At 42.5% G+C, this 12783-nt stretch overlaps 1 pseudogene; it reads left to right on the top strand.

Annotated features, from left to right (window-relative positions):
• Window positions 1-8267: 8267 nt before the first annotated feature.
• Window positions 8268-11243, top strand: LOC112655363 (U11/U12 small nuclear ribonucleoprotein 35 kDa protein-like; annotated as a pseudogene).
• Window positions 11244-12783: the final 1540 nt, after the last annotated feature.

Genomic DNA, 12783 nt, shown 5'->3' with positions numbered 1-12783 from the left:
CATTTCAAAATGCTAAGAAAGGATCCCTGGGTGGCTCAGCGGTTTAGCGCCTGCCTTTGGCCCAGGGCGTGATCCTGGAGTCCCGGGATCAAGTCCCACATCGGGCTCCCTGTGTGGAGCCTGCTTCTCCCTCTGCCTGTGTCTCTGCCTCTCTCTGTGTGTGTGTCTCTCATGAATAAATAAAATCTTAAAAAAAATGCTAAGAAAAGCAAAATATATGTATAATCAAGCTTTGCTATAGTCCAAAATAAATTGACATCGTAATTTCTTTACAACACAAAAAGATTTCCTCTGCCCTTTAAAACCATTTTTGTCTTGATCCAATGTCCCAAGTCTCAGCCAGATGAGTTGGCATATCACCATCCATAAAATGCTGAGATCAGCTCAGTGAAAATCCCCATTGTAAAGCATAGTGCTTTAAAATATGGTTGGGGGACACCTGGCTGGCCCAGGGGGTCAGAAGTGAGACTCTCAACCTCAGGGTTTTGAGTTCAAGCCCCACATTGGACATGGAGCCTACTGGGGGGGAAAAAAAAAAGCCCACGGTGGAATTACATCTAACCTGGTCTGTTAATAAAAAGGTAAGGCAAATGATGGGTTCTAAGTTGGGAAACTTTTTTCTGTGAATTACTAGGTTTTTCTTCCTCCCCTTGAAAAATAAATGCACAGATCACACCAACACGTTTCAAGATTCAGTCACAGAAAAGATTCTCTTTAAAAATGTAACTGTGCAAAAAAAAAAAAAATGTAAATATGCTTCCCTAGGACCAGGCGTGTAATCAAATTAGTGCTCTTGGTCTTGGTGGTTCTCAGCTCCTCTTTGACTTTGCTGGTCCCTGTCATTAAGGTCTCAGCAAGCCTGGAAGGCAAATTTAAGAGGTCTACAGAATAGATTATGAACTTAAAGTGAGATACTGGGAATCTTAGCTCTTCTCATCCATCCATGTGGATGGGCTGCTTTGCCAAAATATTTATATATACTTCTATTAAGCAGATATCAAATAGTGAGTGTAATGATTATTTATATTGAGATATTAATCTGTAGGAGTATCATTAGGTTTTAAACTGCCACATCATCTCTTAAATAGCACAATTTATTCTACAGAACTCAATGTCTTAGGCAGTGCCTTAAGGATTGTCACATTAATTATAGGCAACTGAATGTAGAACTCATTCAACTAAAATTTTGAGGATATATGAATTTAGAAAGGATCAAAGGTCGGTCAACTGATAATTATGCTCTTGGTTAAATTTAAAGCTGATGAAGCTTTAGCAAGACCTGTTCTAACTATGGAAGGTTTCCCTAGCACAAAAGAATCACCACCGTGTGTATGATTGAAATTTGTCTTAAAAGAGCAGTTCAAAAAAAATTTTTAAAAATAAAAATAAAAAAAGAGCAGTTCAAGACTCTTGTTCTACCCAATCTTCTTCCATAGAACGAAACATTGTCTTGGAGATGAAATTATTTGACCAGTTTGCTCTACTGCACATCATGACTGAACTCAACACCATTATCAACATAACATGTTACCGTGGCATTAAGCTATAGATCTAGAAGATGTCCTCATTGTAGGGAAAAGTTGAGCGAAGGGACTCTTACAAGATTGCATGGGACTCTATGTACTACTGTTTGCTATTTCCTGTGACTCTACAGTTAGTCCAAAATAAAAATGTTTCAAAAAATGGTTCTGGGGTGCCTGGTGGCTCAGTTGGTGAAGTGTCTGCCTTCAGCTCAGGTCATGATCTTGGGGTCCTAGATGGAGCCCCACGTAGGGCTCCCGACTCAGCAGGGAGCCTGCTTCTCCCTGTCCCCTTGCCCATGCTCTTTTTCCAAGGAAACAAACAAACAAACAGACAAACAAGGTCCCAGAGGTTTGTAAAGACACCCACCAGTTTATCTTGGTTACCCAAACCATAACCCTGCCCCCTGAAGCCAAAGTGATTCACTGAATGCTGCCGGCAGACTAGGTCTTCTAGTTTGCACAATGTGGCTACAAACACTCATTTTGAAAAGAATGGTCCGCAATGCTGACTTTCAAAAATCTGAGTTAGACCCGAGTGAACATCATGTTCATAAAGTGGAATCATAGAAATTTTCACTCCAACTCTTAAACCTAATTATGGAAATTTCCTCAGCAACATACCAAAAGTACTATTTCATTAGTCTTTTGTCAGTCCAGAGAGTTTTTGAAAACTACAGTGCCAATCCAACCACTAAAAAGGATCATTATGTAACATGATAGAGGTGTTAATTGTCACTACAAGAGCAATCATATTACCATATACAAATGTATCAAAGTAACATGTCGTACGCCTTCAATTTAGAATTTCATATTTCAAATATATTCAATTAAAAAAATAATTTAGAAACAGTTTACTTCTTAAATTACAGCATTAAAATTTGCATATATTTGCGCTCCTGGGGATAGGAGTCTTTGTCACATCCTATTTTTCCTTCTAGATTTTATTTATTTGACAGAGAGCACAAGCAGGGGGATTGGCAGGCAGAGGGAGAGGGAGAAGCAGGCTCCCCGCAGAGCAGGGAGCTTGATGCAGGATGCGATCCTGAGGGACCCTGAGACCATGACCTGAGCTGAATGAAGGCAGACACTTAACTGACTAAGCCACCCAGGCGCCCCTGTCACATCCTAATTTCAAACTATATTATGAAGCCTGTAGTAATCACAACAGTGATTGGTATGGACATAAATGGTACGGTATTGACATAAATACAGACACACAGATTAATGCAACAGAATGGAACACCCAGAAATAAACCCATGCATATATGGGCTAACACATGACAGGAGAGGCAATAATAAACAATGGGAAAAGGAGAGCCTCCTTAATAAATAGTGCTGGGATAACTGGACAGTTACATGCCAAAAATGAAACTGGATCACTACCTTACACCACAGATATTAATTCATGATGAATTCAAGACATGAATGTAAAATCCTTAACCATAAAACTAGTAGATGAAAATAGGGAGTAAGCTCCTGGACACTGGTCTTGGTGATGAATTTTTTGGATCTGACACCAAAAGCATAGGCAACAACAAAAAATAAAACAAGTGGGACTACATCAAACAAAAAAAGGGAATCGGGCAGCCCGGGTGGCTCAGCGGTTTGGCGCCGCCTTCAGCCCAGGGTGTGGTCCTGGAGACTCAGGATCAAGTCCCACCTCGGGCTCCCTGCATGGAGCCTGCTTCTGCCTCTGCCTGTGTCTCTGCCTCTCGCTCTCTAGGTCTCTCATGAATAAATAAATAAAATCTTTAAAAAAGAAAAAAGGGGGGAATAATTGGGGCACCTGGGTGGCTCAGTCAAACATCTGACTTTGATTTTGGCTCAGGTCATGATCTCAGTGTTTTGAGATTGAGCCCCATGTTGGGCCCCACACTGGGCATGAAGTCTGCTTAAGATTCTCTCTCCTTCTCCCTCTGCCTTTTCAACAAAACGAAAAGGCAATCTACTGAATAGATGAAAATATTTGCAAATCATAGACCAAAATAAAGAACTACAACTCAATAGCAAATAAATAATCCAACCAAAAAATGGGCAGAAGTTCTGAAGAAAACAAATGACCACAGTGCATGAAAAGATGCTCACCATCACTTGTTATCAGGGAAATGCAAATCAAAACCACAATGAGACATCACCTGACACCTGTCAGAATGGCTAAGATAAAAAAGACAAGAAATACTAAGTGTTGGTGAGGATGTGGAGAAAAGGCAACCCTAGTGTGCTGCTGGTAGAAATGTAAAATGGATATAACTACTATGGACAACAGTATGGAGCTTCCTCAAAAAAAAAAAAAAAAAAAAAAAAAGAACTACCAATTCTACTTCTGGATATTTATGCAAAGAAAATGAAAACACTAATTTTAAGAGCTATCTACACCTGCATGTTCATTACAGCATTATTTACAAGAGGCAAAACATGGAAATAATCTTAGCATCCATAAGGAAAATGTGATATATATATATATATATATATATATATATATATATATATGCACAATGAAACATTAAGCCATAAAAAAAGAAGGAAATCTTCCTTTTTTAACAGCATGTATGAACCTTGAAGTCATTATGCTAAAAGAAGTCAGAGAAAGACAAATACTACATGATCTCACTTTCATGTGGAATCATTAAAAAAAAAAAAAAAAAAAAAAAGGGCAGTCCGGGTGGCTCAGTGGTTTAGCACCGCCTTCAGCCCAGGGTGTGATCCTGGAGACCCGGGATCGAGTCCCATGTCAAGCTCCCTGCATGGAGCCTGCTTCCTCCTCTGCCTGTGTCTGTGCCTCTGTCTCTCTCTGTCTCTCATGAATAAATAAATAAAAAAAATTAAAAAAAAAACTCACATACAGAGAACAGATTGGTGGTTGTCACAGGGGAGGGGAGCAAATGGGTGAGGACAGTAAAAAGGTACAAACTTCCACTTATAAAGTAAGTCATGAGGATATAATGTACAGAATGGCAACTGTAGTTAACACTGTATTGCATATTTGAAATTGCTAAGAGTAGATCTTAATTGTCCTCACAGGAAAAAAAAAAGTTCTATAATTATGAATGGTGACAAATGTTAATGACTTATAGAGATCATTTCACAATGCATACAAACATCAAATCATTATATACCTAAAATATAATGTATATCAATCATACCTCAATAAAAATTATATGTATTTGTGCTTATGAAGACACAAATATTTGTTCATAGAGAAATATAGGACACAAGGAAGATGGACTATGTCTGCTTAGTTATCTGTTTTCCAGGATCATTGTGTGTACCCTGATAAAATTTCTTACAGATCATGCCTGACTTTCCCAACTGGAAACTAATTCTTCCATATACTCCCTCCCACGGAAGTGAAGTCAAATGAATGAAGCAATGCATATGACAGATGCCAAGCATATAGATGTGTGCATATCAAATGCTAGCCTCATTTAAAATGTGTCTAATTTTTAGGGTCTTTTGAATCGTTTTACCACCCCAAGAAAGTTTAGAATTCTAAACCATGGCTGAAGTCTATGGTTTTAAAACCAGGCTAAAAATGATTATAATTGTTCACAGGAGAAGGATTTGGGAAGCTTTGGCAGGAGATGACTTCACAACTGTGTGAAGTTAGAGGACTACTCAATGGACTGCTTTTTCATGTTCCTAAGTTCGATCTAACTCTCACACGGGGGTATTTTGACAAAAGTACCTACAGATATCATTTCTGATCTCAAAGTCTCCTCTGAGGGACCCCAATACCTGCCCCCAGCAATGGGATGGGACTTGCTCAATTATCTTCTAGAAACCTGATGAGATTTTTTGCCCCATCTGCTTTGAACAGATGACCTTTGCCCTTAATGTGGTCCATAAGGATGTTTGACTGGAGCATGATACCTAATGATCAGGTCCCTTAAGATTGCCTAAATTACAGAATTTCAGTTGATGAATGGATTGTTCTTTTATTCCTTTTATTATCTTTTTAAAGTAATGCAGACAACAGAGATTTATTCCCCCATCTTCTAAGGCACACTACTTGTTCTACAGGATCACTGTGGTCTATATGAATCCGAATTTATGGATGGTGGGACCCAGGAGTCAGCATTTTAACGACCAAGGATGTTCTCATTTCTGGCCAAGGATGAGAACCCTAGACTAGGCTAGTCTGTTTACTGTGAAATGTCCAAGTACCAGGATTTTCTCCTCGTGACACATCACCTATTTAACACCTGCGATCCAGAGAAGTACCCGAGATCCCGTGTGAATGAATCAACTGTCTTGATAATTTTGCTTTGCCAGTTTTTTGGAAGTGGGGCTTATTCCTTATGAGACTTTTAAGTGTATCTTCATTGGAAAGGAGTCTTAGATCCATTTGAATCACATGCTCATCAAAATATATTTGGCTTGGCAGCCTGGGTGGCTCAGTGGTTTAGTGCCTGCCTTCGGTCCAGGGTGTGATCCTGGAGTCCCAGGATCGAGTCCCATATCGGGCTCCCTTCATGGAGCCTGCTTCTCCCTCTGCCTCTCTCTGTGTGTCTCTCATGAATAAAATAAATAAAATATATATATTTGGCTTGAAGTACCCTTGAATTATTAACTTTCTTTTCCAACTCTGACAAATCTTGTGCTGTTTTTGGCACCAGAAAAAGTCAAATGAAGAGTGCTCCCTCTTTCTCCCCCTTGTCTCATGTACACACACAGATAGACAGACACACACACACACACACACACACACACACACTTTTAAGTTTTAGCTTCAGAATCCAGCCTTATTTTTTGCTCACCAGTGATTGGGACTGCTATAAACACTTTACCTTTGGGCAATGAACTGAACCAGCTTCCCAAGTGGAATATTTGAGGTTTTCCCTTTCTTATAAGAAAATATAACTCAGTGTTTTGGCTAACTTGGAGCTGGGACTTCAGTCTTCTTCTGGTAGGTGGAGTAAATCAACTTTTTTTTTTTTTTTTTAAGATTTATTGATTGAGAGGAAGAATGAACTCAGGAGTGGGGGAGGGGGGCAAAAAGAGTCTTAAGCAGACTGTGCTGAGCAAAAGCCCAAGGTGGAGTATAATCTGATGACCCTGAGATCAGGGTCTGAGCCGGAACCAATAGTCGGACACCCCACCTACTGCACTGCCCAGGTTCCCCCCTAAGCACATCTCTCTACTCCTTAATTTTATCCCCTGAATTATATACTGCACAAGGGGCAATGTCGGACTAATGAAAAACTCAACCAGTGTCCCCAGAGGTGTTTTATAACACATCTGCACGAAGCTCATTGCCTGGAAAATACAAGATACTTAATCAAGACTTGATCGAATGAATGTCTACTATACTTGGGTTAATGAGTGTTAATGGGAGTTGGGACAGGGAACCAACAATAATTCTATTTTATGAATGAGCATCAAGACCACTGAGAGAGATTCTGTCCTAAGAGAAATAGAAGCTTGGTACACCAAGCCAGATGCAGGCGAGGGTTGAAAGGAAGTGATGGTTCTGACCCCGATGAGAGTAACATAACTGTCATAATAGAACTCTACAGCAGTGCCAGGGCAGCCCTGGCCCAAGCCACCAAAGGAGGTACGTTATGCCCTGAGAACTAAGCTAACTGCATTGTTTTTCAGGTGCCAGCACTTTTGTATAGGATCGCTCTTTTATTGAGAAAAACACAGAGGGATAGGATAGAGTGTCCAATGCCTCTTTTTTCTGGAGCATTAATGGCAGGATAAATTTTTAAGTTATCAGAAATGGGCATGAAGATGCAAGTTCCTGTGGATGTTCAGCAGTGGAATCTCCACTTCTCTAGCCATGACAGCCTTCTCTGCCACCACTGTGGACACTTGTGAAGGGTCTTGAGGATTCTCAAGACCATGTGGGTCTGATAGAGCTCCCTAACTATCCCACAGGAGTCACTTTATACCTCTTACTCAGTTCTATAACTGAATTCAAGTTTATGGCAAAAAAAAAGATCCACCATTGGCTTCTGTTTGTGGTACATATGAGGGTTTTTTTTTGGTGACTTAACAGATAATTTTTATTCTCCATGCTATTCCAATCTACTCCAGAATCCCTACCATACTGCCATACCAGGGATTTTACTGATATTCTATAATGCAAAGCTAAAGGAAGAGTTTTAATTAATTTATTTATTTGAGAGAGAGACAGTGCATGCAAGCAGGGTGAGGGGCAGAGGGAAAGGGAGAAATAATCTCTAGCAGACTCCCCACTGAACGCAGAGCCCCCTGCTGGGCCTGATCCCAGGACCCTGAGATCATAACCTGAGCCAAAACCAAGAATTGGACACTTAAGGAACTGAGTCACCCAGGTGACCCTAAAGGAAGAGTTTTGATAGGACTCTTCATTTGAAAATAAACCCACACTGTAAGGAAACATAAGATGAAGAGAAAAAAACTACAGAAATAGACCAGAGTGTGTGTGTGTGTGTGTGTGTGTGTGTGTACGTACACGCATGCTTTTTATAGCATCAATCCAATTCTCCACAAAAAATAACCAGGTATCTTACAATTCAACTCAATTCTGCTACTATCTACCCAAAGGTAGTATCAGATCCCACAGGTTGAGAGCTCAGTCCTAAAAGAATGCCTGTTCCTTCAGATACCAACACAAGCCCAATTTCTCACCCATACTTCTGACTGGCCATACATCAGAGGTTCCCACTACATATTTCTTAGGTCCAATTAATTTGTTAGAACAGTTCACAGAACTCAGAACATTTTTCTTCCCAGATTACCAGTGTATTGTATAAGGCTATGACTCCCGAACAGCCGGACGAAGAGATGCACAGAGTGAGGGAAGGGGAAAGCTACGGCTTTCAGGTCTTTACGGAAACTTCATTACATAGGCATGAGGGATTCATTTTTTGGCCACTAGGGATTGAACTTCATCTCCAGCCCTTCTCCTTTCCTTTTTTTTTCTTTTCTTGTTTATTTTTTATTGGAGTTCAATTTGCCAACATACAGCATAACACCCAGTGCTCATCCCATCAAGTGCCCCCCTCAGTGCCCGTCACCCAGTCACCCCAACCCCCGCCCACCTCCCCTTCTACTACTCCTTGTTCGTTTCCCAGAGTTAGGAGTCTCTCATGTTCTGTCTCCCTCTCTGATATTTCCCACTCATTTTTTCTCCTTTCCCCTTTATTCCCTTTCACTATTTTTTATATTCCCCAAATGAATGAGACGATATAATGTTTGTCCTTCTCCGATTGACTTATTTCACTCAGCAAAATACCCTCCAGTTCCATCCACGTCGAAGCAAACGGTGGGTATTTGTCGTTTCTAATGGCTGAGGAATATTCCATTGTATACACAGACCACAGCTTCTTTATCCATTCATCTCTCGATGGACACCGAGGCTCCTTCCACAGTTTGGCTATTGTGGACATTGCTGCTAGAAACATCGGGGTGCAGGTGTCCCGGCGTTCACAGCATCTGTATCTTTGGGGTAAATCCTCAGCAGTGCAATTGCTGGGTCGTAGGGCAGATCTATTTTTAACTCTTTGAGGAACCTCCACACAGTTTTCCCGAGTGGCTGCACCAGTCTCTTCAATAAATGGTGCTGGGAAAATTAGACATCCACATGCTTACACCATACACAAAGATAAACTCAAAATGGATGAAAGATCTAAATGTGAGACAAGATTCCATCAAAGTCCTAGAGGAGAACACAGGCAGCACCTTTTTTGAACTTGGCCACAGCAACTTCTTGCAAGATACATCCATGAAGGCAAGAGAAACAAAAGCATAAATGAACTATTGGGACTTCATCAAGATTAAGAAGCTTCTGCACAGCAAAAGAAACAGTCAACAAAACTAAAAGAAAACCTACAGAATGGGAGAAGATATTTGCAAATGACCCATCAGATAAAGGGCTAGTATCCAAGATCTATAAAGAACTTATTAAATTCAACAGCAAAGAAACAAACAATCCCGTCATGAAATGGGCAAAAGACATGAACAGAAATCTCACAGAGGAAGACACAGACGTGGCCAACAAGCACATGAGAAAATGCTCTGCATCACTTGCCATCAGGGAAATACAAATCAAAACCACAATGAGATCCCACCTCACACCAGTGAGAATGGGGAAAATTAACAAGGCAGGAAACCACAAATGTTGGAGAGGATGCGGAGAAAGGGGAACCCTCTTGCACTGTTGGTGGGAATGTGAACTGGTGCCCTTCTCCTTTCCACAGAGGTCAGGGGGTGGGACTGAAGGTTTCAATCCTCTAATCACCTGGTTGGTCCCCGGAGCAATCAGCCCCCATTCTTAGGCACTTTCCCCAAATCACTCATTCACATAAAAAACAAACCTTTAGGGTTCTCATCACAGGAAATTCCAATGCTTATAGGAGCTCGGTACCAGGAAAGGGCAAAGACCAAATAGAGATTTCTCATTATAAATCATAATGTCGCAAACAGTAAGACAAGATTTTAATGGGAGAGGATAATAAGGGTCTGTTGGCTGATTTATGTAAATAATGATACATAAAAGTACATAAATCTTAAACCTGAAAAATTCTACCTATAGACATTCATATAAATCATCAACCACATCAAGATATGGAATATTTCCAGCACCTAGAAGGCTTCTTTGTGGTCTCTTTATATTGGTTTTCCCCAAAGGGTAACCGTTATTTTAATTTATTGTTATAGACCAGTCTTGCCCATTTTGAACTTTATTAAGATTTTATTTATTTACTCATGAGAGAGAGAGAGACAGACAGACACAGACAGACAGACAGGCAGAGGAAGAAGCAGGCTCCATGCAAGGAGCCCGACGTGGGACTCGATCCCGGGTCTCCAGGATCAGGCCCCAGACTGAAGGTGGCGCTAAACCGCTGAGCCACCCAGGCTGCCCCATTTTGAACTTTATATAAAGAAATGGGGGTGCGGGGCGCGAGGAATCTCCCGGCGCTTCGAGTCCGGGGAGTCCGCGGGCCTCTGTGGAAAGGGAAGCCCGAGCGCTGCCGAGAACGTGAACGGTTGGATGCCCATCGCCGAGGGGTACGACCCCCTTCAAGCTGCAGCATTGGTGGCACCGATGCAGATCACACGACCGTGCGTCTGGAGGGCAATGCTGGCCGATACACTCCCGACAAGGGCGTCAAGGAGCCCCCCTCCTCCCCGCTTGTGGCAAGACTAAACTTGCAGACTAAGGAGGAGAAGTTAAAGGAAGTATCTTCTCGCTACGGGGACGGGGACATCAGGAGGCTTCGGCTCATGGTCATGGGTTTTTCAAAGGGCTACGCCTTCTTTTAATACAAAGAGGAGCGTTCTCCGATCAAAGCCTACCGAGATGCAGACGGCCTGGTGATTGACCAGCATGAGATATTTGTGGACTATGAACTGGAAAAGACCCTCAAAGGGTGGATCCCTCGGAGACTTGGAGGAGGTCTGGGAGGGAAAAAGGAATCTGGGCAGCTGAGGTTTGGGGGGCGTGACCGGCCTTTTCGAAAACCCATTAATTTGCCAATTATTAAAAACGATCAATACAGAGAGGGAAAACGGGAAAAGTGGGAGCGATCTTGGTCTCGAGAAAGACACTGGGACTCTCGGACGAGGGACCGAGACCATGATCGTAGCCGGGAAAAGAGATGGCAGGAGAGAGAGCCAAGCAGGGTGTGGCTAGGAAGTGACTGTGAGAGAGAGAGGGACTTCAGAGATGACCGAACCAAGGGGAGGGAGAAGAGGGACCGAAGTAAATAGATGCTCACCAGCATCGCCACAACCCAGACACAGCATAAACAGAAGCACAAAGATCTGTGCTGCTTTTATATAGTATGTATGTCCAGTGCTTGAGTAAAGCTTGCTAATGGTGGGGGAAAAAAAAAAGAAATGGGGGTGCCTGGATGGCTCAGTTGGTTAAGCGTCTGCCTTTGGCTCAGGTCATAATGTCAGAGTCCTGGGATTGCGCCCCACATTGGGCTCCCTCCTCAGTGGGAAGTCTGCTTCTCCTTCTCCCTTTCCCTCTCCTCTGAACATTCTCTCTCAAATAAATAAATAAAATCCTAAAAGAAGAAGAAGAAGAAGAAGAAGAAGAAGAAGAAGAAGAAGAAGAAGAAGAAGAAGGTGATGATGATGATACAGATTGTGCCTGTGTTTTGTTTTGTGGAGAGGACAGTTTTTACCAATACTGTAGCCCAGAGAACACATGATGGTGGGATTAGGTGAACAAACCAACCAACGCAGAATATAAGGAGTGTCTGTCTTCCAGTCGCATGGACTCTGAAGGTATACTTACTCATCCTAACAGAAAAGCCTGAGTGAAATAGAAAACTCTTCTCACAGCAGGTAAGAAAACATTCCACTTTTTAGAAAAGAAGGATTTAGTTAGGACTACAGTCTCACTGGCAGAAAGTGAATGTTTAGTATTTCAGTGTAATATGGATCTATCTGCAGCAACACACGGGATGGCTAAAAGCTGGAGCAATTAAAACAGTTGCTACTCTTGGTGGGTAGAGACTGGGACCTTTTATAAGCAGGATGTCCAGTGTGCGCTGACGAGTCTCAAGGGCTTAAAACAGGGCTTAGTGATCAAGGGGAAGAGAATGGCAGAAAAGAAGGATCCCGAGCTCGGCTCATCCCACAGACACAAGGTAACAGTTACATCTGTGTAGCAAACTCTAACAGTGACCTGAAGACTAGCAAAACACACCTTCCACAGTTAAGCCTAGAAAGCAGGCCCCAGCACACAAGACCGGAGAAGCAGAGAGGATGCTGGGAACCAAACTCCCAGTGAGACTAACCATGAATGAAAGGGACATCACAAGCACTAAGAAGCCAGAGGGTTAAGCCTCTACACCCAGCACCCCAGGGATGGGGGCCCTGCGCTGGGAACACAAGTCCCCAGAACATGTGGCTTTGAAAATCAGGGCGGGGGGTGGGGGTGCTTTTAAAATTGGCAGCCTGAACTCCAGGCCAGCCGGAGGGCCACAGGAAATGGCATCCCTACCATTCCAGAGCTGAGACCATCAATAAGCCGGCACAGACACAGCACAGAAGCAGCACTTTAAAAACCACCTGGGGTATACGCGGAGGACAGTTATTTACTGAGAACATGCACTAGAGGGGCAGAGATTTTTCAGGAGAAATCTCCAGGAACAAAGTGCCAGCAGATGCCATTTTTCTTCCTCTCTCACAGCAGGAATAGCCAGAGAACTGCAACAGCCAGCCCAACACATTCCACCTGGCTTGCTAGCACCATGTGACCACCCCACCCAATCCACCCACATGGGCAGGTGTCCCTCCCAAGCAGCTCCTGCCCAGC

This window comes from Canis lupus, chromosome X, assembly GCF_003254725.2.
Source record: "Canis lupus dingo isolate Sandy chromosome X, ASM325472v2, whole genome shotgun sequence".
NCBI classification, from domain to species: Eukaryota; Metazoa; Chordata; class Mammalia; order Carnivora; family Canidae; genus Canis; species Canis lupus.
Note: the sequence above shows the minus strand (reverse complement) of the source record. Positions and strands in the feature narration are given on the sequence as shown.